The following is a 20,605-nucleotide window of genomic DNA, read 5'->3' on the forward strand; positions in this document are numbered from 1 at the left end:
AGGCATTTTGTTCTTCCAAGTCTTATCGCTCATCTAACAACTCTTTGGCACTTGCATTATTTATCAGGTGAATTCTGTAATAAATTCTTTTGTCATTGATTTTCTCTAGAGGCATATCTTCAGGATATCTTTGACTTTATTTTCTCGAACGATGGTGGGGATTCATGTGTCAAAAATCGATTGATGCTTACCTCCACTCTTTTTGCATAAGTGCAAGGTTTGCACCTTTGGTTTTTTCCATTTTTTCTGATGAAATAGTCCCCATTTTCACTAGAGATGTGTTGCAAAAGCCACTTTTTGGTAAGTTCTTTGAAGATTTCCCAAAAAAAAAATCTTTTCATTGTTCCTTTGAAATCTATTGTATAGCAATACTTGCCTTCAACTTTCTCATTATAGTTAATGTAGACATGTGAGGTTCAAGACTTTTCGGAGTTTTGATCCCATCATTAAGGAGTTGACACTATTTCAATGAGTTTGTGTGTGAATGGATATCCCAAAAGAGTTTTTGAATTTCTATTTCTTTTTGGACCTATGGTGACTCACACATCTAAAGGAAAAAGGGAAAGATCTACCTAAAGAACTAGGCAAAGAGATTCGGTTGAAGGACAAGGAAGGTATTAGACACATTTTGATCTATAGTGACAGTTTATAACAGCGGATAATTTTATTCGACGCTATATGTACAGTTGTTGCAACGGATAATTTTATTTGCTGCTATATAGGTACTTTGTTGCTGCGGATTATTTTATCTGACGCTATAGGGGTTTGTGCATAAGCAAAAAAATTCACCAAATAGTTCTTGCTGATTTATGTACATATAGTAGCGAAAAAATATATCCGTCACTAAAAAATATCAATTTTTTATATATAAAAAACTCTGTTTAGTAAGCTTTTTCTCTATCAATTTTTTTAAAACTTAATATAGCAGTGGATTACATTTTCGTAGCTATACCTACAACATTTTCAAGTTTTTTATAGCAGATAATTTTATCCGCCGCTATAGGGACCCATTCATACTACAAATAAATCGCTTTATCTATAAATGGCAGCAGAGAAAATTATTCATGAAAAATTTCTATATCTTGCGGGAAAAAGAAATTTGAGTAAGGAAAAAACAACGTGCGAAAATCATTTTCCCTCTTCCCTCTCATTTTCCTCCTCGTTCCTTCGTCTTTGTCATTCGCTCTCACTTTTTTTTTTGTTAATGCTCACGATTACTTCGATAAGCTAGATTGTAGCATATGGTAAGCTCTTACTCACACACACACACTTTCCCTCTTTCATGTTTCGATCTTTTATTTTTTGCAATTGGTACTCTGCAACCCATCGATTTTTATCTGATCCTTCAACAACTATGGATTCAACCCGTAAAAACGACACAAATTTCAAACCCTAGAGTACCATCGATTTCTTATTTGGATTTTTTCTACTAATTGTGATTGTTAAACCCATGTCTTTTTTTTTTGTTTTGTTAATTATTTGAATTTGTGTTGGATTGTTGTTGCCTTTTATGGCTCCAATGGAGGATTGTAGATCTACCTTTTGAGATTGTGAAAGAGATTTTAAGATTTTCTGAGTGTCAAAATACATCAATGAAACTTTATAGTAATCTCTTGAGGAGGGTGAAGCTTTTGAGTCATCTTTTTGAAGAATTGAAGGACAACGAAGAGATTCTTAGTGAAGAAGAGGTTCAAGCTCTAGTTTCATTGATATTTGCCTTGGAATCAGTTAAAGAGCTTCTTCGATTGGTCAACAAAGGGAGCAAGCTTAATCAGGTGATGTTTCTTATTTTTCTTTCTAATCAAGTTTCAATTTTTCTTTTGTTTTAAAGATTTTGATTTGTAATTGGATTAAATTTTAGTTACTATATCATGGATAGATTTTCATTTTATATATTGGTTGTTTAGAATCATTGGATTTGAGCATTTTCATCTGCTAACGTTATCTATTGGATTGTAGCATTTTTTTGGTACTGAAATCTAACATTGTAACACACCCATCAAGTTGATTTTTTGTTGGACTTCAAAAAGTGGAATGATCAATGTAAAAACTCGATACGTAGATTGCAGAGATAGAGATTAAAATATGGACTTTAGGTAAGTCAGATTCGTTCCACAGGGACAATGAAGATTCAAATATTCATTCGAATTGAGAACTAAAATAGGGTTGAAAGCAGATTGGTTTAAAAACAAAACATATTTGTTGAACAAATAAGATGAAAATTAACATGTAATTGAAATAAAACCAGAAAGTAGAGATTAAAGATCTAAAAAAGGGGGCTTAGAGAAGTCAATCAACCTTTGCAAACCATCCATAATGCAGATTAATTCTAAAATTAACTCAATCCATGTAGCAAGTCATTGCTCATGGATCGGAAGGTGGAGCTGTTAAATCATTGAAAGTAACCAAAAGTTATTCATGAAAATCTTAATTTAATTGAGATTGCCTAACTTATATTTAAATTCTTCACAGAGCATAGCCGTTCTTGAACTTATCTAAGTAGTGGCTATAAAAGTTTGAATTAGCAATACAAGTTAAATTATCTAATCATAGAAGAATTTTCAGACTAGTCAACATGTAAAACAAGAATTTAGAAACAAAAACTACATTAAAGGGATGAATTTGCTCTGGCATGCTTGACCTCTCTAAGAAGAATCTAGTTACTCATTGCAAGGTTCATAGTTGTAGCAATAACAAAAGTAAAAAAGAAAATAGATGTAGAAGAGAATGTAAAACAGAGCTGCAACTTGATTCCTTCTTTGATAGCCTCTCAAAAGAGTTACAATAAAAATAAAAAGAAGAACTAATTGAGTACTCTTGATGCTCTTATTACAATCAAGATTCTCTCAAAAACTAAAAAAACTACAAAGAATTACAGAGAGAAAATGAGAAAATTAAAGATGATCAGAGAGGGACTCTTTCTTTGACATCAATTCTCTCATTTATAACATTCGTAATCTGGTTATTGGGTCGATTTTTCTGATGATTCGATTCAAGAGGATCAGTTAGTTACAACGGCCGAAGCATCTAGAATATTCCATGTGAATCTCGAGGTAAGATGGCTCTAGATCACCATAGCGCACTAGGGAGTCACCGCGACGTGGTGACGTGACAGCTTTTGTTACTTATCTTTAGCCAAGTTTCCTATTTTTGCTCGCATATTGTAACCAACTTTGTTACGTCCTTTGATAACTTCCACGTGCGTTTTATTTATCTGTAATTGACAATAATATCTCATTAGCTTCATTAATTTGGAGAAACAATTTAATTTTACAATTATTTACAGGGACTAACATTTAAAATGTGATAGAATTTGTGAAATTATGATCCCAAAATCAAATTATTGTGACCTTATCACACCCCCAAACCTCAATTTTGCTAGTCCTGAGCAAAACTTAAATTTAAACAATTCCTCTTTCGTGAGGTTCCCGACTGCATTTAGCATATGCAGTAAGCCCTTAAACCTCTAGGTTACCCCTAGTGGACGAGTTTGACTTTTAAGGGTTTGTAGAGAATATACCCATAAAATTCTCAACATTTTTAAGATATCAACTTCAAAATTATTGCATATAATGCCATCACACCAATTTTTTTAAAATCCAGTCAAAGGTCTATTTGTGCAAAAATTCTTTTTATTCCTCATTTTTAGAAATATCTTGAGTGTGTGCACAAATTTTTCTGATTGTAAATAAATTCTTGAAATAAGGTTTTCCTTCTTAACGGCTAAGATGGTTGGGTTTGCTTAAATTCTAACTCGAAACTGAGCCTCCTGTCTGGGATTATGAGAAGTATGGATGTTCACTTTAATACCTCTAAGGGATTTTATCTGTGATATTCCAGTATACTCACGTTTTTACCATTGACGACTTTCACCCTACTAAACTATTTGGTCTCATTGGACACTTTTCATGATTTGCACTTCTTTAGCTCTAACATTTTTATTTTTATTTGATCTTATTCACATCTTTCTATTTTTCTTTTCAACTTTTTCACACTTCACCGTTTTTTTGGTGTTCTTTTTTTTCAAAAAGTAGGTAGCCTTTTTCAAGGTACTCAGTCTAATCCTATGGTTACTGTGTAAAAGATATCAACTCCAGTTATGTTTTTCTTCTATCTAGCCAACCAAAGGACAAGGAGGTCAAAGTTCAGTAGTATAGGTTTTTCCTATTATTTTAGACAGCGAAGAAGACAACTCTTGTTCCAAAAAAATAAATTTTCACTACAATCAGAGGTGACGTGAATTTTGTTTTTCAAAATATCTTGTTTTTGAGGAATAAGAACTTGTAAATACAAATTGGACATGAGCTTGGTTTTAAAAATTCGTATGATGACAGTACATATAAAAATTTTGATGAAGGTATTTTAACAAATGTACCAAACAAATTTACAAAAATTGAAATGTGTTATCTCACATCCCCAAACCTAAATTTAACATTGTTCTCAATGATAAAAAGTAGGAGTTTAGAGTACACCTAAAAATGGATTTCATTACGTCGCAAAAGTTGTGGGTACAACCAAAATAAGTGGTTCGTACATGATGTAAAAACACACCACATAGAGTTTAAACAACAGAAAGTACGACAACCAAACATACTGAAATAAACAAAACATACTAGCACACACAATCCTACCTAACACACGTCCTCTAACCAAACAGGACGAGAGGAGTATGCTAAAAAAATTTGAGCACGTTTGGGCTCAAGATGACCATGGTAATCGCCATCACCAACGACTACACCATCGAAATCCAACTGTGAGGGTGATCATTTTGGTATTTTTTGAATTTTTTGGTTATAAATGGTGGTGGAGTAAAGAAGAAAAATGGAAGAAAGGAGAAAAAATGGAAATGGAGGCTAGAGTAGTAGAGAAGGAGAGAGAAAAATATGTTAAGGTTTAAAGAGGGTCCAAAATTTTCTAGGAAAATAAATTTTCCTTTATGGAAAATAAGTTTTCCAGGAAAATTTTAGAAAGAAAAATAATTTTTCTAAGAAACTATCTTGCAAGTGATAAGGTCATAAATCTTTCAGGAAAATCAATTTTCCTGAATGGAAAATCTTTGGAAAATAAATTTTCTAAGAAAATTTTAGAAAAAAAATAATTTTTCTAGGAAATTTTTTTGCAAGAAAGTTTAAACTTTTTACACTTTTTAAACCCTTCAGAAGTGAGAAACATGGAGGGAAGGAAGGTGAGAGAATATGTAAAGAATTGACAGAATATGTACAAAAATCAATGATTGCCTCCCGAAGTAGCGTTAAGTTTAATATCTTCAATCAAATATGGAACTGGAGCTAATCCTGGTACATCGGATTACTCAAAAATGAGTCTTTTTCTTGAGAATTTGGGAGATGCTAAAATGGTTTCAGTATTTGGTTGTTGACTTGAAAAATATTTTCATTGGTTAGATTGAGTATCTCAATGTTTCCATGAGGGTGAATATTATGGACCACAAATGGTCCTGTCCAACGGGACTTCAATTTCCTTGGGAACAGAAGAAGACGAGAGTTATAAATGAGCAATCTATGCCCTATGTGGAAGGACTTTCTCTGGATGTATTTATCAGGCCAGACTTTTTTTTTTTTATCTTTGTATAGCTTCACACTATCGTATACATCGTTCCGTAATTCTTCAAACTCAATAAGTTGAAGTTTCCTAAGCTTTCTGGCATTCGCTAGATCAAAATTCAAATGTTTGATTGTCCAATAAGTTCGATGCTCGAGTTCGACTAGAAGATGACAGGCTATACCGAAGATTAACCGATAAGGGGACATTTTTATAGGAGTTTTGAAAATCGTTCTATAGGCCCACATCAAATAATCTTAAAGACCAATCTTTTTTAGTAGGATTGACAATTTTTTCAAGAATGATTTTGATTTCACGATTAGAAATTTTGACTTGCCCACTGGTTTGTGGGTGATATGGGTAGCTACCTTCTGAGTGATGGAATACTTGCATATCAAGCTTTCGAAAAGTCGATTACAAAAATGTTTTTCTCCATCATTGATGATGGCTTGAGGAGTACCAAATCGAGCAAACATAGTGTTTTTGAAAAATTGAATAACAATTTTATGATCATTAGTTCGACAAGCTGTAGTTTCAACCCATTTTGACACGTAGTTAATTGCGACTAGCATGTATTAGAATTCATGTGAAATGGGGAAGGGACCCATGAAATCAATGCCCCATACATCGAAGATTTCGATGATCAAAATTAGTTGTTGGGGCATTTCATTTATTCGACTAATTTTCTTAGACGTTGACATCTATCACAAGATTTAGCAAAGAGATGGGCATCACAAAAGATTGTGGGCCAATAAAAATCACACTATTAGATTTTAATTGCTGTTTTCTTTCCTTCAAAATACCCACCACAAGCATGATTATGGCAAAACTCGAGAATACCATTATGTTCTTTTTCAGCAACACACTGACGAATTATCTGGTCTAGACAGTATTTGAATAAATACGGATCATCCTAAAAGAACCATTTGGCTTGGGCAAAGAAGCGTAGGCAATTTTATTTATTCTAAGAAGTGGGAGTTTGACCTGTCACCAGGTAGTTGACAATGTTAGCATACCAAGGTGTGGCAAAACTAGAAATTGCCATGATTTGCTCGTCACAAAAAATTTTAGAAATTGGGAGAGAGTCAGAGAGAGTTTCAACTACTAGCCTAGATAGGTGGTCTACAATCACATTATCGCATCCCTTCTTGTCTTGAATTTTGAGATCAAACTCTTAAAGGAGAAGGATCCATCGTATCAATCTTGCTTTGTCATCCTTTTTAGAAGAAGATATTTCAGTGCTGCTTGATCCGTGAAAATGACTACTTTGGATCCTATAAGACAGGAGCAAAATTTATCTAAGGCCAAAACTATTACGAGTAGTTCTTTCTCGGTGGTGGAATAATTGAATTGGGCATCATTTAGGTTCTTGCTGGCATACTGAATGACATGAGGGATTTTTTCAACTCGTTGCCCCAAGACAACACCTATTGCATAATTGGATGCATCACACATCACCTCAAAGGGGAGGTCCTAGTTAGGTGGTTGGATAATAGGCGCTAAGGCCAACTCAATTTTTAATACCTCAAAGGTTGATAAGTAAGCGATAGAAAACTCGAAAGTCGTATCTTTGTCTAGAAAATCACACAAGGATTTTGAAATTTTTTCAAAGTCTTTGATGAATCTTCTGTAAAACCCTATGTGTCCTAGGAACGAACGAACTTTTTTCAAAGTTCTCGGTGGAGGTAGATTTGCGATATGATCGACTTTAGCTTTATCTACCTCAATTCCTTTGTGGGAAATAATGTATCCTAGAACTATCCCAGAGGTGACCATGAAATGAGACTTCTCTCAATTTAGCACGAGGTATTTTTCTCGACATCTTTTTAAGACTAATTTAAAATGGTCCAAGCAGTCGTTAAAGCTTGACCTGAACACAGAAAAATCATCCATGAAAACTTCAAGAAAGTCTTCGACCATATCAGAAAAAATGCTCAACATGCACTTTCGAAAGGTGGCAGATGCATACATAGCCCAAAAGGCATGCGTCAATAGGCGAAGGTCCCAAATAGATAAGTAAACGTTGTCTTTTCTTGGTCTTCAGTGGCAATTGGGATCTGATTGTATCCCGAATATCCATCAAGAAAATAATAATAAGCATGATCGACTAAACATTAGAGCATCTGATCGATGAATGGGAGAGGAAAGTAATCCTTACATGTTATCGTATTTAGTTTTCGATAGTCTATACAAACTCTCCATCTAGTTTATACATGAGTAGGTATAAGTTCATTGTCCTGATTGGTCACAACTGTGACACCTGATTTCTTAGGGACAACCTGAACTGGATTGACCCATTTGCTATCAGAGATGGGGTATATAATACCCGCATCTAAAAGTTTAATGACCTCTCCTCGAATTACTTCTTGCAACATCGGATTGAGTCGCCTCTGTGGTTCTCTCGATGGTTTAAAATTTTTCTCAAGATGAATCTAATGCATGACCGCAGAAGGACTGTTACCTTTTATATCAGCTATGGTCCAACCAATAACTTATCGATTTCGCTCAAAACGTCAAGTAATCGATTTTCTTACAATTTTTCTAGACTGGGAGAGAAGATGATGGGAAAAGTCTCAGCATTACCCTAAAATGCGTATTTCAGTGTATCAGGCAATTGCTTTAACTCTAGTTTTGAAATTTCTTTAACTATTGGGGATGACGAGAAAGTGGAGAGACTTTAGATTTTTGGTTGCCAATCCATCATAAGGATGGATTTAAGAAGAGAGTTCACCTCTGAATGGATTTTTCGGTATTAAACTCACTATCGAATTAGTCAAAATACTCTTCTAGTAGATCTTTATTTTCCACTTCTTCAAAAGTGCTACTGACCAGGGTGTCAATCATGTTGACTTCTTCCGAATCATCCATGTAAGTAGATTGAAACTTATTTTGGAAGATATTTATTTTGACCTTCATGTTACCAAATGTTAGGGTCATGATACCATTGCGACACTTGATGACTGCATCGGAAGTGGCTAAAAAAAATCTTCATAAGATGACTGGAACATGAGAATTTGGGTTAATGACAGGTTCAGTGTCAAGAACTACGAAGTCAGTAAGAAAGTAGAAATCTTTCACTTTGATGATCACATCCTTCACTATCCCCTTTGGAATATTCACGATCTATCTGTTAGACTCAAATTGATATCCATAGGTTTAAGTTTACCTAAACCTAATTACTGGTAGATGGAGAAAGGAAGAAGATTCACACTAGCCTCAAGATCTAATAGACATTTCTCAATCATCGTATCCCCAATGTGCACAAAAATTGTAGGATAGCCTGGGTTCTTGAATTTATGAACAATTGTCTGCTGAATCAAACAAGAAGATTGGGCTGTTATCACAGCCTCTTTTGGCACATGGGTTTTACCTTTTACAGTAGTAAGATCTTTGAGAAATTTGGCATAAGAGGAAATCTAATTAATGCATTAAAGAAGGGAATATTTATCTGGACATTTTTGAATACTTCTAAAATTTCTTCCAATTGTTTCCCTTTTTATTGTCTATGAGTCTATGAGGGAATGGGGCTTTGGAAATGATTACTTGACTTTTGAGTGGTGGAGATGTTTCCTTGGACTGATCTTCCTTTTTTGTGGAAGGTACATTAGAGGTTATTCCTTTGGTTAGAACATCCTCAAGCATTTCAACTTTATTGTCCACGAGTTTACCAAATCGTAAGGTGTGGACGGCTTGAACAGAATTAGAGGGACCTGCCTGACTATTGATTTCATATTGTCCTCTTAGAACAGTTCCTGCTGGATTAGGCACTGTTTGACTGGGAAACTGTCTTTTGTTTTTCTCTCCTATGGATGAAGCTAATTGACCCATCTGAATCTCTAAATTTTTAATTGCTTGTGTAGTAATCGGGTTGATCTGAGATTGGCTCTGGATGATTTGGATTTGTTGCTGTATGAGTTACTGTTGTTGCTTTAATATCTCAGCCATCATTGATTCTAATGCCGAGTTTGTTTGAGCAATAGGAGGAGAGTAATTGGTTATAGGGTCGACAACGATTGCCCGTTGATCAAAATTCTAATATGAAGAGTAGGATGGTTGTGGAACCAAAGGTATGTTCGCACTTGAATGAAACTGGCAATTGGAATTTTTCTGAAAACCTGGAGGACCTCCTGGTTGGATAAGTTCACTTTGTAGATATGAAAAATTAGGGTGAAACCTATTATCGCGATGGTACGTCTGACTATAGGAGTTAAGAGTGGGTTTCCTATACGTGCTGTAATTTCCAACAACATTAGCTTGCTCTGACTATGAAGTAGTCAATATGGGACAATTCTTTTAGAATGACTATAGTTCTTGCATAGCTGACATAATGAAAATGTCTTTGTTGTGACTTGCAGAATTGGAATGATTTCTTGGAAATTGGATTTGACACTGAAAGCATCGAACTTTTCGTTGAGACTTCGTAAGCTACTCACTAGGCTAGTCATAACATTCTTAAGATTGGGATCAGACTTAACCTCATACATGCCCGATTTCTTGGTTCCTAAATCTCCTCTATCTAAATCCTCTACGTTTGTACTCCAATTTCGAGCATTCTCAACCAATTCGATTAAGAATTCATATGCCTGATTAGGAGTCTAATTCATGAATTTACCCTAGTGCATAGACTCGATAAGAATACGCTGGGCTGTTGGGAGATCACGATAAAAAAAATTAACTAATTGGGCTTTGTCTATCTCATGATGCGGACATTTGACAAGAAGGTCATTGAACCTTTCCCAAGTTTGGGAGAATTCTTCATCCGGTCTTCCCTTGAAGTTCTGAATGGTATTTTTGAATTGTTTCATTTTCACCATTGGAAAGAATTTAGCCATGAATTTTCTTGAAAACTCATCTTACATAGTGATAGAGTTGGAGGCCAAGGAGTTTAACCATGCCGCAGCATAGTCTCCGAGAAAGAGAGGAAATAACCAAAGCTTGACATTCTCATCGTTGAGGTGACCATTTTTAAATGTCTGGCATAATGTCAAGAATTTATTGAGATGATTGTACGGTTGTTCACTTTCAAAATCGTGGAATTTGGACAGCATATTGATGGTGGCTGTTCTTATTTCAAATTGTGCCACATTTGTGGTAGGTAAAGCTATACACGAAAGAGGGTTGGCAGTAATAGGGGCGAACAACTCATTGAGAATTCGCTGATCCTCATGGATGTGATGAGATGGAAGTGGATGTGGATCCATTTCTGAAACTGGTGGAGTGAGAACGGTGTTGATTTTTCATTTAACCTTAGGTAGTAGGTGAGACCTTGTGATCTTCAGATAAAATACAATTGGATTTTTTTGAGATCTCCTACCTAACATACACTATAGAATTACACACAATAAAGGGGAGAAATTCACAAGTGAGAACTGGATTCCTATGACTAGATAGCTCCTACTTGGTTCAAAGGATTAATTAAAACCTCCAACCCAAATCTCTGAAATCAGAAACAGCCAGTTTAATCCCTAGGGGAGAGGTGGCGCACAATGCTAAGTAAGGGCATTCTTAAGTCACCTCTCATCTAGAATAGATGTGTGTCTATCCCCCGAATACACGTAGTACTGCGGGGTAGGATTGCACTTAGGCACTATTCACAATCAAGAAGTACACTTGGTATAACTTTGATTAGTTTTGCTTAATGAGCTCGGCAGGGCCTAGAGTCAAGTCTAACCAATTTTAATTAATTTTGTAGCTATGAATTGGATTTCCTAGAAGGGCAAGATATCGGTGATGAAATTCAATTCTTATCTTATGGTGCTATCCTGGTAAGGGTGCCCTTATTACTATGTGTGATCCAAGGTGTACTGATTAGTCACTCAAAATCAATACAAAAACTCACTAGCAAAAGATGCGTGAGTGTTTCGAAAATTTTATCTCCCGTTCTAGATGGGGGATGATCAAGCTGAGTTGACTCTGGCCACCAACACCAAATTTGGTGTACGAACCCGAGGGGCTGAGATAGTTTCGTCCCATTATCGTCTGTCCCTAAATCTATTACAATTTGAGTCCTCTGAGATACAATTAAAAATTATTACAAATTCAAGTCCTAATACAAATTGTTTTCTACTAAAAATAAAATGAAAAACAAATTGGAGAGTTGTTATCTTCTTGGTAAAGAAGCCGAGTCGGTTGATAAAAATTTCATGTGTTGCCTTTCGTAAACTTCTGTCGAGTTTTTCACCTGAAAATAAAATAATTATCTAAGTTAGAATACTAAGGAAAGAAAACCATTATTCCCATTACAATGTCTATGATGTTAGAAACTTGTTTGACAAAAATTAGTAGCAAAGGTTGCCACGTCACCGTGGAGCACTACAAGTGTACCGTAGAGCGGTGAAATTTTGATGAAAATTGATTTTTCAAATTGGAACTAGTTTCTAATATGCCAAGGATTGTAATGAAAATATTCCATGTGAATCTCGAGGCAAGATGGCTCTAGATCACCTCGGCGTACTAGGGAGACACCACGGCACGGTGACTTGGTAGTTTTTGCTGCTCATCTTCAGCCAAGTTTCTCCTTTTTGCTCGCACATTGTAAAAAGACTTTGTTACGTTGTTTGGTGACTTCCATGTGAGCTTTATTTATCTGTAATTAGCAATAATATCTCATTAGCTTCATTAATTTGGAGAAATAATTTAATTTTATAATTATTTATAGGGACTAACATTTAAAATCTGATAGAATTTATGAAATTATGGTCCCAAAATCAAATTATTGTGACCTTGTCATGGAACATCTCATTTTTGCTTATGGAGACCAAACTCTATTTCCAATTTTTATTATTATAAGTATTCTCCAATATTGGAGTCAGTGTAATTATTCCTATGGATTTGTCTCATGAAAATTCTATATTGATTGTCTTCTACTTTTTTATTTTTTATATCAGATATGAATGTACTCATCTTTTAAAATAGTCAGTTTTTCATTACCATTTATCTAACTTGAGAAACTTTTATAGGTATATTTATGAATATGGTGTGCCTGATACAGATTTACTCAAAAAAAGAAGATGATTAACCATCTAAAATTTAGTGTATTTATGTTATATGAAAATATTAAGAAAGTCATATTTTTAAACCTTTTGGACATGCTTGTTTGTGTTATTACTTATCAGGGCTTAAAGAGTACATATTCAAAATTCTAGCTAGATCACAAGAAATGTCAGCTTTGAAAACATTTCCAATGTATCATCATCCCTGGCAGGAAAAAAAATTGTGAGAGGTTTAACTCTACCTCCCAATTATTCTATGATGGAACCATTATAGCCACCTAAATTGCACCATGCTCACTCACCAGAGCTCTTAATATTGATATATGTGATTCAAATATTTATATAAGTTATTACTTCAACATCCTCAAAGTCTTATCCCAGAAGTCTGGTGTAGGGAAAACAAATCATATCCCTCCATTCAGACTAGTCTAAAACCATGTCTTTGGTTATTCTAAGCGTGTACCTATCCGCTCTCAAAAGGGTCGTTTTTTTTGTAGTAAGAAGGTAACATGCTATTCTGGTTTATATTTAGTTAAATTTTTTTTTATTGAATATGTAATCTCATGAAAATATGTGGATAACATGGTTTATGTTCTGGTAGGAGAGTCTGTCATGCTCAATCTTGTTTTCTTAGTGAAAGAGCACTATAATAAGTGAGTTTTCTCATTCTTCATTCTTATTATTTTAGTTGCTGATGCTGATTACTTATCTGCATACCAAAGCTGTAGTTTGTGTTCTACTCATCTTTCAAATCTCACTTTACCACACTAAATTAGATAGGATAAAGTATTAGAAGTAATCAGAAATGGACCGTGTTATAATAGTTTGCTACTAAAGCTTTAGGTATGGATTTTTTTTTTGTTTTTTTTTGTTTTTTTGTTTTTTGAGGGTACCTAACATATAGAATTGGGAATCATCTGTACTAGTGGTAGCTTTGACACATCCCACTTCAATTTTTTTTTCTGTGCTGAGACAACGTGACATTTCATGGCTATTTTCATACACATGATTGAATCAATTTTCCCTAATTTTTTCTCAATGAATTAACATTACGAGTGTGAATCATGTACCCTAGTAACTTCGACAACTATCCAACTTAAAGTTTCCTTAACTCGTCACAAGTTACTAAATTAACACTTTGAAAATTTGCTGTACCTAAAGTTAAAATTTGTATGATCATGCTGCCTTATTGGAATTTTCAGAGATTGCCCTAGCAGGCACATTTAGATCCCTTGACAATTTGGTACCCATGCCACATATCAAGGTAGCAGTATTTTATATTGTGCTTATAATAAAATTATATTAAGGATATAAATAGAAGAACGAGAGGCTAAACACCCAACTAAGAAGATATACAACTTTAAACCTTCTCTCCCACCTTACCAAAAAATCCTCATGAAAGATTCCTTAGGACTCCTTAAAGAGCTTACATCAAAAGAATAAGAATCCCATGATCGAAACAATAGTTTCTTGCAATGACTACTCATTGCAATCAAAGAGATGACAATTCATCTCTTTCCATACCCTCCAACATATAGAAAATAGGGTTAATCTTCAAAGTTTCCTTTCCTAATTAGAGAAAACGAAGCACAACCACTTTTAGGACTGAAATAAGGAGTACAAAGAAAGAGGACGCATCCCATGTTGTTGAACAAAGATAAGAAATGACCCCAAACCTGATTTACAATTGAGCAATGAATGAGAATGTTTTCTACCAGTAGCAACACCAAAATTTTTATTCATAAAAAAAAAAAGAATGTGGTCTACTAACTCTATGAACATTTATTGATAAAAAGAAAGTTAGGAACACAAAATGCTATCTAAATGATCTGATCCGTCATAAGGATTGTCCCCACTCTCAATCTTGAAACCAATCCTCAAACAAAAAAAAGAAGATTTTTTAGCACCCTTTTCCAAACCCCACTGTCAAATGAGATTTGAACATCCATACTTCCTAACCACACTCATTCTCCTTGAACTTTGCCACAATGGTTCTCTACCACAAGCTTATTCTCTTCCACCCCAAACCTCCAAAGCAAATTATGATTAATCCTGACCTTTTAAATCCAAGATCCCCATGCTTTTTAGAAATACAAAGTCCTCTTCCAACTAACCAAATGAAACTTACTATTCCCATTCGTTTTCATGCCAAAGAAATTTCCAAAAAAGTTTGTCCAACTTTAAATCAATACTCTTGGGGATCGAAAACAAGGAGATAAAGTAGATTGGAATGCTGTCCAAAGTAGTTCTCATTATCTACAACTCTAAGATAGGTACCTACCTTGTTTGCCATACACTAAGCCTCCTTGACACCTTCTCAATCAATGGGTCCTAGATTGCTTTACTATGATAGGTTGTCCCCAAAGGCAATCCAATATAAGAAGAAGGAAGGGCCCCAACTTGGCATCCCAAAGATTCTCCCATTTACTCAACGTTCTAAACTACGCATACCACAAATACCTTATTCTTATGGAAGTTTACTAAAAGCCTAGACATTATGCAAAGTAACACAAAATCCCACTAATAAACATCAAATGCCTTTTTGACACAGCCAAGAATACAAGGGTATCATCCATAATTTGGCGATGAGACACCACCATCCCACTAGAACTAACCTTGAAACTCAATACGTCACCGTTCTCAATTGCCTTCAATAACATCGTTCCCAAATCTTCAACAACTACAATGAAAAGAAATGTTGATAATAGATAACAGACCCTCTTGCCTCAAGCACTTGAGCTCTTAAAAAAATGAAATATGTTCACAAAAATGGAGTAAGATGGGGATAAGACGCAATTCATAGCCCACCGAATCCACTTCTGCCATAAACTCCATACAGACCAAATTGGTCTTGTTTTATCCCCTTTGAAAATTAGTTTAATCACTTCCTAAAATTATAAGACTCTAAGTCAAACTCAAATTGGTGTGGCTTGTTTTGGATCCCATATGGTGCCATTATGGTTCCATTAGGCAGTCCAAGGTGCCAACTTAGCTAAGCTGGTAAGGCTTGTGGAGTGTTGATACCAAGACCTGGGTGTTCAAAACCTATTGAACCCACTTAATACTTCTATTGACCACTATCTATCACTTGCCTAGCCAAAAAAAAAAAAGACTTCATTGGGCAATCCTCAATTACTATTATTAGTATTCTATTTTTCCTTTTACCTTCTCCTTTTTGTGGCCCATGTGAAAGCATATTCGTTTCCTATTTTCCCCTTGGCTTTATCTTGTATCTCATGTGGGCAGGAGCGCCCATCTATTTTAGGTTGGTCTCCTTGACCACTTAACTCTTGTACGCTTTTTGGAATAAATTACTTTATACATATTAAAAAACTGTGTTTGAACTTTAACAAATTGGCATGAAACAACCACAATACATACAATTTTGTCATGATAGATATCAAATAATTGGTTTAAGATTCTACACATTCAAATTTATTTATCCTAAACTAACCTTATAGAGATCCTTGTGGCATTGACAGGTTGAAGTTTGATTAGAAACTTCTTGTTACTATGCATTGGTGGTAATATCATTGTTCTTCCCACTGGAGTTAATATTAATCTTACTTTTACCTTACGTGTGGGGTAAGTAGAAAATCAAACCCAAGAGAAAAGAAGAGTAAAGTTAAATTAAGAAGATAAAATTCAAATTAACCAAAAGGAATTCAAACTGTTTTTCTTTGTATTTTTGAACTTATCAAGAAGATTTAAAGTTGCTAGAAAATTAATCAAAGTAAATGAAGTTAAAAGCAAGTAAACTTATGAAATTAAAGCACCATTTGAGGTGGATCTACCTAGAACATGTTGATGAGCAATTCGTAGTCTCTAGCCTTTTAATAATTCAATTGTAAAGGCTTTGTGTTAGCTCCTTAGATCGGAAAGTTTAGCAAATGAAATCAAATGAGAAAATATAAACAAAGTAGAATTCCTTGAACTTCCTATTACCAATTATCTAGTTTAAGCATACTTTATCTTGATCTAATCTAAGCATAAAATATTTATATTAAGAATAAAAGGTGTAAGAAATCTTAAAGATAACTCATGACCATTTTAGATAAAAGAAAGACATGAAATTAGAAATAATACAAGAACTTGATCTAGGTTTTTCCACTCTCCAATGGAGGGGAGCTTAGCCTAATGTCATCCTAAAAGAGGAAAGAGAATAAATGAAAGAACTTTTCTTCATTTTATGGAGAAACTTACAAATTATTATTCTTCTACTTCTTATAAGACTATTTAGCAAAAAAGAAAATAACTAGAAGATAAAAATATAAAAATATAAGAGAAAAAACTAAGAGCCTTAGATAAAAGAGTCTTGGATGAGAGAACCAAGAGGGAGGGTTTCTTTAGAGATTGAAACTCTATTTACAGAGGAAAATGTGTGTAGAAGAGCCCAAAAGTAACTTCTACTTTTCTTTGCATAAAAAGACAAAAGATGAGAACATGAGTTAAGGATTAGAACATTCCAAAGTGGGCCCAAATGCTTTTGCCTTGAGATTTTAATTATAAAATATTGATTTTCTGCACAAGAAACACATGTAATTAGATTTATCTAGTAAATGAATTTATTTATATATAATTAAGCCTAATTAACATGCAATATGATGTTTCGAGGCTTATCATGATTATTACCTTAATAGGGACAAAAATCAAGATAAATGCCTGGGAAATGTGCGTATAATTCAGTATTTCGAGACACTCATCATGCATGACTATAAATGTTGAAGGCACATACTAACATTTGGATTTTGTCCTTTCAAATCAGTATTGTATTTGTATATAAGTGAGATTTTAAGCTAGGTTTGTTTATTTTATACTCCTTGTGATGCTTACCAACTATTATGGGTCAATAATCATTTGTTATATTTTTTTGTACATCTGGTATTGCACCATGTTGTGACTTGGTTATAGGATTTGACTCATGTTGACCTCAGATTGAGATAAATATGAATGAGATTTAGCCGTGATACTTTGAAATTTTGTCAAAGTTAGTTGAAACCAAGTTAAGACAGCCAAAAAGCATCATTCTTGGTTGAGATAATGTTTAGTTATAGTTATATATTTACTGTGATTCTAAAACACATGATTTACGTTCTTTCGCTGTAGGTATCCTATATATATATATGCAGGTCTTGTTTGGACTTCTCTTGCTGTTTTACATTCCTAATTTGGATCTTTATCCAGGCCATACCCCAAAACTACGAGATGCATCTATTGACAACACAGAGTATGAAGCACTTTTCGGAGGGAGTAGATTTGTCCAGAGAGGTAAGTGAACATATTTTCTAGTAAGTAATTGTTATATTTATGTTTCTTTTTTTTTCTTTTCTATATTGGTAAAGTTCAAAATAGTAATAAAAGTAAAAATCTCTTAGATATATTGCCTTCATAATGCACGGGATTGAATTAGGAAACCTCCTCATTCATCCATAGGGATTACAAAAATCGACTTCTAGTTGTCACCCAAATTACACCTCCAAATCATAATTTTTTTTTCGATAAGTAAAAGTGATTTTATTTATGAAAAGGGAGGTCGAGGTGATTTTAATGTTTTTGCTTGTTGAGTGTATATTTTTCTTCACTCTAGGTATGTGTCATACCCTAGTTAAGCCTCATGACCCTTTTATGTTCATAGTTTTTCCCTTCTCCATCAGATTGGTCTTTTGGGGTAAATGGTTGTTAGCATGGTATCAGAGCGCTAGGTTTGTATAGGTCACGATTTTGAATCTTTCCACCTTAGGGGGAGTATTGAGTGTATGTTTTTCTCCATTTTCAGGTGTGTCATACACCAATTAAGCCTTGTAAACCTCTTATATTCATAGTTTCCCCCTTCTCCATCAGATTGGTCTTTTGGGGTAAATGATTACTCAAAATCAATTGGCATTGAATGGAGAGGCCTAGGAGCTTATACGGAGAGATACAAAGTAATTCGTGTCCGATGTGGGATTAAACTCAACACTGCTCAGCAAATAATGATGTAGTCTTTGAGATGCCTAGACTTATGCACAACAAGTCTTCTTAAGCATTGAATATTTTGTCTCGTACTCAATAAATTTCTTGCTGATATAATAGATGGCATATTTCTTCCGTCTGAATTCATCATGTTGTCTTAGTACGCACCCCATTGATGTTTCTTGCACTGAGATGTACATCAACAGAGGTCACCCTAGAGTAGGAGGGACTAAGACTGGTGGATTGAGTAGGTATTGCTTAATTTTATCGAATGCTTCCTGACAGTCTTTGTTTCACTTCTTTGACGTGTCCTTCCTTAGTAGCTTGAAGACTGGTTCACAGATAGGTGTGAGTTGAGCAATAAACTGAATGATATACTGTATTCTCCCTAGAAATGCCTGAATGTCTCTCTTTGAAACAGGTGCTTTCATATTAAGGATATACTTAGTTTTTGCCGAATCTATCTCGATACCTCTTTTATTGACAATGAACCCCAGTAGCTTGCCCGATGTTGTCCCAAATACATATTTTACCGGGTTGAGCCTTAAACTGTATTTTCTGAGCCTGTCGAACAACTTCTTTAGATTCATCAAATGATCTTTTTCTATACTGGATTTAGCGATCATGTCGTCTACATAGACATCCATTTCCTTGTGGATCATATTGTGGAATAACGGGGTCATTGCTCGTTAGTAAGTCGTCCTTGCATTTTTCAGCCCGAATGGCATGACATTGTAATGGAAAATACCCCATGATGTGATGAATGCAGTCTTTTCCTGGTCTTCTTCTACCATTTTTATCTAATTATAGCCTGAGAAGCCATCCATGAATGAGAACATGCCATGTCCTACTGTACTAACAACCAGAGTGTCAATGTGTGGTAGTAGGAAATCATCCTTAGGAATGGCCTTGTTCAAGTCTCGGTAGTCAACACACATGCATACCTTCTCATCTTTCTTAGGTACTGGGATGAATTAGCCAACCACTCGGGGTACGTAGAGACTGTAAGAAATCCAGCTTCGAACTACTTCATGACCTCTTCCTTGACTTTGATAGTCCACTCTGGCTTTAACTTTCTTAGTTTCTGTTTGATCGACTTACTTTCTAGAGCAATTGATAGTTTGTGGACAACAAGATCTGTATCTAACCCTGGCATATCCCTGTATGACCATGCGAAGACGTCCTGATAGTTTCGTAAAAGTTTGACCATTTCTTCCTTTTGTTGCGACGTTAATAAAGCTCATATCTTGACAATTTGTGAGTCCTCTTCGGTACTAAGATTGATTGAATCTGTATCCTCAATGATTGGCTGAACACCTTTCTCATGACGTTCTACCAAGTCTTTGATTTCTTTAGGTGGGTATTCTATTTCATCATCAGACTCTTCTTCGATCCCCATGAGGTTAAAGTTGAGTTCAAGATCAAATCATACTCATCCCTTTCAAACTCTGTTCTATCTTGATACTCATTTGATTGAGACTGATCCCTTGAAAACTCTTTTTTGTGTTTTTGGAAAATATCTATTTTTTTTGTAATTTTGAAAGATTTTTTATTTTTTTATTTTTGAAAATTTTTTGATTTTTTGATTTTTTTGGTAATATTTATTTTTTTGTGATTTTTTGGATATTTGAAATAAGAGGAACAATCATGCAAATTCATTAATAAAGATAAGGAGTCCTAAAAATAGTCTTTACCCGAGGATGAGGACTCGTTATGATACTCGGGCAAATTAGATTTGTCTAACGACATTTTTTTTAGGCCTCACAGCCTCGAGGGTTAATGGGAATTTCTCCCAATTGTGTAGTATCTCCCTTTCTTTAAGGGGGCAGATGAGATGAGAAAGTGATTTACTGGGTGATTTGGTCAGTAATTCGGAGATGACCATTATCTCCGATTGATTTTTGCTACGTTGGGGCATAGTCCCTCCCAAGCTTGGTGGGATGACGACTGATGCCCAGTCAATGCCAGTGGGGAAAGGTGATTTTTTTCCCTTACTCTCAATTGTTTCCTCTTTTGTGGGTTTTGGAGTGGTAGTCTCTGATAGACTTTCGTTGGAATTCCCATTGAATAAGACATCAATGCCCTCTACAAAGGATGGTTTG

This window comes from Akebia trifoliata, chromosome 11 (assembly GCF_017979445.1).
Source record: "Akebia trifoliata isolate Shusen 1 chromosome 11, ASM1797944v1, whole genome shotgun sequence".
Classification (NCBI taxonomy): domain Eukaryota; kingdom Viridiplantae; phylum Streptophyta; class Magnoliopsida; order Ranunculales; family Lardizabalaceae; genus Akebia; species Akebia trifoliata.